General features: G+C 34.1%; 1 pseudogene; it reads right to left on the bottom strand.

Annotated features, from left to right (window-relative positions):
* Nucleotides 1-505: 505 nt before the first annotated feature.
* LOC142835344 (5S ribosomal RNA) lies at nt 506-624 on the bottom strand (annotated as a pseudogene).
* Between the last annotated feature and the right edge of the window lie 6,635 nt (nt 625-7,259).

Here is a 7,259-nt window from a genome sequence, read left to right on the forward strand (position 1 = left end):
ATTCCCTTTCTGTCTTCCCCTGAATCTCTGGTGACTGACTTGTTTCACCCCCCACTCATGGCTTTTAGATCTTAAAATTTAAAAGTTATATGCGATTATCTTTATTTATGTCTATGTGTCCATCACTGTGCAAGTTCATGTGAACCAAATGCTTGGTGGTAATGACAGGAGACAGAATGGGTGTTGGATGCCCTTGAACTGGAGTTATGTGTGGTTGGAAGCCACCCAACATGGGCATGGGAGGTTGACAACAAGAGTAAAAAGCACTTGAAATCACTAAAGCAATTGAGCATACTTTCCAAACACATACATTCTTAATTTTAATTGAAAAAACATATCAATATATTCTTAAGTTCACTTTTTATCTCCCCCAAATAATATGTTTTACTGTTTTCTACAGTTTAACTTTGATTTTCATAGTCATGTTTAAAATTATTATACATGATCCAATTATTTATTTGTTATATATTTATTTTAATATATATTTTTAAATATTTTTATTTCAAGCCTACAGCACTCGGTATTCCCAGGCACTCTCCCATCCAAGTACTAACCAGGCCCAACACTGCTTAGCTTCCAAGATCAGACGAGATCAAGCATGTACTGGGAGGTATGACTATAGACTATACATTTATTATTTTAATACATATATTCAATTTGGTCATAAATTTCTTCTAAGTAATTTTCTCCTATATTTTATAATGCTACTAAATTCATTGCTTGATTTTTGTTTCTTGGCCAATCTTCTTTAATTTACAGCCTTAATGTACATATAAACTCCATAATTTCTTGAAATATTTTATTTTGCTCATGTATGAGTTGAGTTTACTCTGTTAGGGCTTATCATCAGAAAGGATACCCAGACCGTCATCTGCCCATGGTGAAAGATTTGGATTTGGAAAGAGAGCTAGCACAGTATCTGAATAATGCCCAATACACCAGAGATGCCAGAACCACAAGAATGAGTTTAAGAGCTCATGGTAAAGTAAGAGGCAATGAAGAGAAAGCTTATATTACACTGCCCAAAATGTACCCATATTATGCATAAACAGGAGAGTTTAGCACCCATCAGACCATAGTTTTGTTCTGGCTAGACTAGGACTCAGAAGAGAATTACCATTCTGTATCATTTTTCTTGTATCTGAGATAGTAAATCACATGAGTGCCCAGCCCAACAAAGCACCTTGTTTAATTTCTTCTCTTAGTTGATGAAGATTCCTTTCCAGTAGTTTAATTGACATTTGAATGCTGCAGTAGATTAATAGTTCTCTTTGATGCTCATGCTTCAGGTGAAGTACTTAACAAAATACTAAGATAGTGTATTTTGTAACTTGGTTATTTCTTCCATTTCAATTGTGTGGATCCTAACAAAAAAGCAGGTTTATTCATATTTGCCAGTGTTCTAGAAACTCCCTCCCTTCCCCTGTTTGATTATGTTATCTGTTGCTGGACCCAGAGCATTCTATAAAATTTATTCAGCCCTAGATTTAATACCTCTCTTAAAAATCCTGCAATCAACCATGTAACCCCTACCTGCTCTTTTACATTGCCCCCCCTCACCTAGAGCCCTTCCCAGGAGTAATATGTATAATTTGTAGGGGTGCCCTGTTAGTTACTATTTTAGCTAATGAGCCTCAGGACAGCTTATTCTCACACATAATCCCAGATACTCGAGACTGGGTTTAGAATCAAACTTCTGTGACCAATAAAAACCTGTTCTGGCTGGAGTTAAAGCTAGATAGTTAGACCCTAAGGTGGGTGCAAGTCCTAGGAGAGAGAGAGAGAGAGAGAGAGAGAGAGAGAGAGAGAGAGAGAGAGAGAGAGAGAGAGAGAAGGAAGAGGAGGAGGAGGAGGAGGAGGAGAGAAGAAGAAGAAGAAGAAGAAGAAGAAGAAGAAGAAGAAGAAGAAGAAGAAGAAGAAGAAGAAGAAGAAGAAGAAGAAGAAGAAGAAGAAGAAGAAGAAGAAGAAGAAGGATTGTTCTGCTCTTAAGTGATCATGATTTCATTCTAGAGAGCCCTGTAGTGCAGTTGAACTAACTCCTCTTATCTAAGGACTGTATCTGCTCACCTTGTTCTTTCCAAAGAGAAGATCCAAGTGCTTGCTGCTTTCTGGCAACTTGACTGAGTTTTACACTCTTCTCTTTGCTTCATGTTTCAATGAGTAAGTTGGAACACTGCATTAACCTGTTCTGAAGTGATTTGGCTGCCATTCTGCCATTTTAAGTTTTATTTAATTTTATGTGCTAGAACATAATGATCTACCACTGACCTTCTTACTTGCATTGTCCTGCAATGTTGTTAGAGTGATATTTTTGTATATAGCTTCATAGTTGGAATTTCAGAGCATTGATACCAGATATTTTCAGTTTGTTCTCTGGGGGAATTTCATTTGCATCTGTGATTTTATCTATCTGTGATAATTTGTTAAACATTAAAAAGGTATTTTGCTTCTATTTGAACATTTGTATACTCACAATAAATTATATTTCTGTAAATGGATGCAGGCGAAATTAAACATTGAAAGTTAAAAGAAAAGAACTCACTCTGGAACAGGTGGAATCTGTTAAGCTGGGGAACTGTCTATACTGGTGTTCAATATATCTGCTTGATGGACTCCACATTTTCTAGTTGCATACAGTAGTCACTTAGCACATCACCTCTGTTCAGTATAGCTGAACAGTACCAGGCAGGAGAGTGTGGGCATTCTACCTGAGCTAGGAAGGGCCATTACATAAAATGTAAAAAAAAAAAAAAGTGCAGTTTATTTCAAATGACAGCAGACAATTTATTTATCAACATATTCATAGCAGAACTAATGCAGCAAATTTTAAAGTTTCTTTCCATAAATGGAACTTACCTTGGAATATATTAAAAATTAATACCTCTTTTGTTCCTCATTATTTAGTGGTTTTTATTTCATTTTTGTTCATGCAGAAAAAAAAATAGAATTGACCAACAAAATTTCTTCTACTCTACTTAAGCATATTACCTCCAACAAAAGACCAGGATCAAACGCTTTCCATATATCGTTCTGCATTTTTTAACCATCAGCATGATATACGCACATCTCTGTAAATTAAGCCCTCATTAACAAATACTCATTTAAAATTTTACATGTCTTCTGCAATTCGAAAAAATTGTTAGATTTTGCCGTGAATACATTCTAGAGCTCTGGTAAATGTGTATATGTTTTGAATTATGAATTTACAGAATACAGAACTATTTCATGTTCTAACGAGGTTGAGTTTCTAGTCAAAAACTTGATATAAAATCACATTATTTTGTTTTATAATGTGACTTTCATACTTATTTTATGATCTCTACTAAAATTTTGAATAATTTGTTCAATAACTTTCTCATACCATAAAATAATAGAATTCAAAAACAGAATTTAACTTGGGACGTAATGCCCCATTTCTACTACCAAATACTTATACAAATAGTTATGTCTTCAGTAGAATAAGTATTTTAAGTACCTTTTAATCTTTTAAACATAAGTAAAAGAAATTAAATACATATCACATAGTCAGTCATTTTTATTTTCTTATATATGGAATACCACTTTTTAAAAAATGGAATAATTAAGCACATATTATAGCTTCAAGCTGTCAACAAAGTGAACTCTTGGAAATTCATCTTAAATAGTTCAAAATCATTAGTTATGAAGCAATATTCACAGGCCTGCATGGGTATGTGCCAGATACAGGCCTAGAAATGAAATAAGCGGGCACATGATTCCATTACTAATCCAGAAGCAGTCTTCAATTGACAAGCTCTTGCAGATAAAAATTTAGTTTTCACAAAAGAAGTATCATAATTTGGAGAAATGATCACAAAAATCTTTCTTTTTGTATTTATTTTTATCCCATCAGTATCGACATTTCCCAATACTGATCACTTAATTCCTTAACATAAAGCAAAGTGTGTAAAGAAATGTAGTGTTGATGACTATTTCAAAACATGTTTGGAGTCATCAAAAACTAGTTATGCTCACTACAGAATCTATAAAAGAAGATATAGATATAGATATAGATATATATTCAAAAATAGAGTTTGAGGAGTTCTTATTTTTTAACCTTATTTTATAGATGCTAACTTGTGTGTGCCATGCTTTCTGCCATGATTTTCACTTCAGATTAATCTCTTTAAGGATGAAGTATTTCACTCTTAACTTCAAGATTTAATATTTTGTAATCATGGCTTTATTCTCAAATTTCTTTTCTTAATATTAAAAAATATTTATTATAGTTTTAATCATCTATGCAATATGAGTCTCTGAATCAACTAAAACTAATATTTTATTTGGGATTCCATATTGTTACATGTAAATATAAATTACATATAAATAACTTTTTAAGGCAATTCAGATGTTGAAGTGATTATTAGATTTGAGCCACTTAAACACATACTTCAAAAGGCTCAAAATGTGAAATGTACTAGATACCTCTATGTTGAAAGAATTATCTTTGTTTAAATATCCATACTTCCTTTGGAATAGCTACACTAAAATTTGTACACTTTGCCAAAATCCCAATATCATTCTTTATTCAAGTAAGAAAAACATATCCTTAAATCTGTTTGCTACACAAGACATTGATGAGGTTAATACGGTTCTGAGGATAAAACAACAAATTAACAAAGTTGCATACATTAAAGTTCTTATATAAGAATAATGTTTCAAAACCATGTTGTATAAATATGAATATATGTTTAAAAATAAAAGCAGATAATTACCTTAGCACAAAGCCAGAACTATAAGCTCAAAGCATTTGACAATGACACACACACACACAGGTCAATAAAAGAAGGAAATGACCTTATTAAAAAACACTCTGGAAAACTGTTTTCTACATGAAAAGATGTGATACTTGCCTCTTACATTATACTATGCACAATATTAGAAAATCTAAGAACTGATAACTATAGTACTCGAAAATATAATTAGAAATCTCTTTGCACATACTTTTACAAAGATTTATTTATTACTACACAAAAATCTATTCTTTAAATAAATGTATAGCTGGGCGGTGGTGGCGCATGCCTTTAATCCCAGCACTCAGGAGGCAGAGACAGGCAGATCTCTGTGAGTTTGAGGCCAGCCTGGTCTACAAGAGCTAGTTCCAGGACAGGCTCCAAAGCTACAGAAAAACTCTGTCTTGAAAAACTAACTAACTAACTAAATAAATAAATGTATAGAAAAATGACTAAATCAGTCAAAAAATGTTACACAGCACAGGAAACAATCAACATAAAACATAAAAGCCAAGACCTAGATTGTGAAAAACATTTGCAAACCACTTCTCAGATGAATTGTTACCTTGGATATGATATCGAATCATCAAATCTGAATGATAACTGCTGTGGGATAAAGTTCTTGTACTTTGTAAAGATTTGACACTCATACTAGTTTAATAAAATGCTGATTGGCCAGTAGTCAGGCAGAAAGTATAGAGTGGCAACCAGATAAAGATAGTAGAGGAAAGTGGAATGGCAAGCAGTCATTCACCAACCAAATGCAGAGGAAGCAAGATAAGAATATGTTACTGAGAAACGATACCAAGCCACATGGCTAAACATAGACAAGGTTTATGGGTTAATATAAGTTGTACGAGCTAGTTAATAATAATCCTGAGCTAATACACCAAACAGTTTATAATTAATAAAAGCCTCTCTATGTTTCTTTGGGACTGAAGAGCTACAGGACCAGGTAGGCCAGAAACATTCATCTACAAATAGCATCCAAATCTTTGTCAAGAATTTCCACATAAAGTCTGAGAAAGTTTGAAATAAATAAGGATTTTAGACAGGCAAGAACAGACTCAAGAACAGCTTCTTGGTTTCCTGTCTTTAGGGTCTATTTGCTGGCAGGAAGCAGAGGGTGGCTCCTTTAAGAACAGCTTTCTGACTCAGCATTAGCAGTAAAAACCTCATGAAGGCTCTCTTAAGAGACCCTGCCAGCAAATACTAAAATGGTGTTTATGATAAGCCAGTGGCATGCTTCTTTATGGTGGCATGGAGCTAAAGATTTCACAGAGATTTGGCAATATATGTGGCTCCTGACAGTACTTCTGACATGAAGTTAGACTCTCAAAATGCTAAGGAAAGGGGTAGACAGCAGCTGAAGCCCCAGTTTTAATTCTAGCCATATAGATTAGCAGATTAAAGACTCATGCGTTCAGAAAAAAAATAGAGATACACAGTAAAAATAGATTCAGGTGAAAAGCCAACTAAATGGATTTAGTGTGTTTATACATAGGCTAGGGAGAGAAAAGTAAAAGGATAGACGAAGTCCTTAGAAATATAGAGTAATTGGGCAGGTAGGCATGCCCTTAATCCCATCACTTGGGAGGATGAAGCAGGCGGATCTTTATGAGTTCAAGGCCAGACTGTTTTACAGAGTAAGTTCCAGGACAGCCAAAGATATACAGAGAAAGCCTGTCTCAGAAAACCAAAAATTAAAAAATAAAAATAAAAGAAATATTATTTAAAAAATCCACAGTGAGTCTGGATACTGTATATTACTATGTTGTCATAAAATTATTTGACTGCTGAGGAACAACAGCTGCAAAAAGACATTTGATTATATATGCGGCTGGATTAATCCAATTTACATATTTTGTAAATGACTTGACTCCAAAATTTAAGTCAAAAGATTTGTTTCTTTGGAGAAGAAGTTTTGCTTTTATTTCTATGGGAAAAGAGAGGTTGTAGATTCATTCTGGGTTAAGAAAAATAAGGATTGACTAAGGAAAGACCTCTGAAAAATCTCCAATGGGAACGGATAGCACAGCAACCAAATGTTTCAGGTGAACTCTGCTGTAGGTTTCTCTGAGTTCCAGAACAACCTCAATACAGCTGATTGAGATGAACCAGCCTCGTACAGTACTCCAGTCAGGACTCAACCAAAATCCTAATTTTGGGCGGCTCCCCATAAGATTATCAATAGCCCCAATCAGGATGAAAAAGCCTAAAAAAACTATGGCCATATTCCCCCCAAAATGGATTATGTGTGTTTGTCTTTGTTTAGAGCAGTTTACAAGTTGTTATGAATAATGTTCAGAAATAAAGATAAACAAATGAGATTAGATTCAGAGTTTTTGTTTCAAAAAGGAAAAAACGGGGAAAATTCTGTGGGATAATACTCCTTTACACAGTAAAGACTTGTCACTAATTTTAGTTTAATAAAATGCTGATGAGTCAGAAGCCAGGCAGGAAGTACAGGTGGGGTGACCAGACCAGAATTCTTGGAAAAGAAAAAGC

Source organism: Microtus pennsylvanicus, chromosome 14 (assembly GCF_037038515.1).
Source record: "Microtus pennsylvanicus isolate mMicPen1 chromosome 14, mMicPen1.hap1, whole genome shotgun sequence".
Lineage (NCBI taxonomy): Eukaryota > Metazoa > Chordata > Mammalia > Rodentia > Cricetidae > Microtus > Microtus pennsylvanicus.